Source organism: Chiloscyllium punctatum, chromosome 17 (genome assembly GCF_047496795.1).
Source record: "Chiloscyllium punctatum isolate Juve2018m chromosome 17, sChiPun1.3, whole genome shotgun sequence".
NCBI lineage: Eukaryota > Metazoa > Chordata > Chondrichthyes > Orectolobiformes > Hemiscylliidae > Chiloscyllium > Chiloscyllium punctatum.
This window is the reverse complement of record NC_092755.1, coordinates 40694702-40695525: the sequence shown is the minus strand read 5'-3', so window position 1 is coordinate 40695525 and position 824 is coordinate 40694702. Positions and strand designations below refer to the sequence as shown.

Genomic DNA, 824 nt, shown 5'->3' with positions numbered 1-824 from the left:
TAGTTTTGTTTGTGTTCCGTGTTAAATGCGTTCTGTTTTGCGATTCGCTCAATATATTACGATTTAACAGGGTTTCTGAGGTAAATTCCAGCAGCAAAAATCCTCAACTGAGGGTCTGGGAAAATTTCACAGAGTATGGTCAGTCGGAGCAAAAGTAAGGAAGTCGTTCGTTTCTGCAGTGTTTCACAATACTACCTTTCCCGTGAGCAGTCGAACAGACTAAATGATTGTGCCACAGACTGCGAAGGCAAACTCCGCTAAGAAGTAATCGTTTAAAGCAGGTGTAAGCAACACAACGTTATTGGGGTACACCGTGTGGAAACAGATACTTCGGTGTATCTCGTCCATGCTCACCACATAGCCAAAATTAAACAAATCCCGTTAAACAACGAGCTATTGGAAACAGAAAGGTGAAAGGTAGAATGGCTTCAACTTCCAGTGCTGGATGGCACTGAGCCCCACCAGGGACGGCTGAGGCTTGTTTCTGTAGTGCAGTGGTCATCACGTTCGCCTTACATGCGAAAGGTCCCCAGTTCGAGACTGGGCAGAAACTGCTTGGTTCTTCAACTGCAGCCCTTTACATGGACAAGAATGGAGCTTTCTTGCTTGCTTTCCCATCTGCCAACCTGCCTTTGAGTTTGCTTGAAAAAATCCGCTCTCGTAGTGAAATGTAATGCAGTTCTATTTAATGACTGTGCAAAGCATTGTAAAGTTTTTCTCCAACCTGGTTCTGATCATATGCCATTCTGTTTGAGAGTGTAGTTACCGTGTTCTGATCCTTCCACGAAAATCAGTACCTCATTTGCAGTCCTTACACAGGCGGC

The 824-nt window shown here is 44.7% G+C and overlaps 1 non-coding gene across 1 annotated transcript; it reads left to right on the top strand.

The window, feature by feature from the left end:
* The first annotated feature begins 480 nt into the window (after positions 1 to 480).
* On the top strand, positions 481 to 553 carry trnav-uac (transfer RNA valine (anticodon UAC)). Its single transcript has one exon. It is a non-coding gene; the product is annotated as a tRNA-Val (tRNA).
* Positions 554 to 824: the final 271 nt, after the last annotated feature.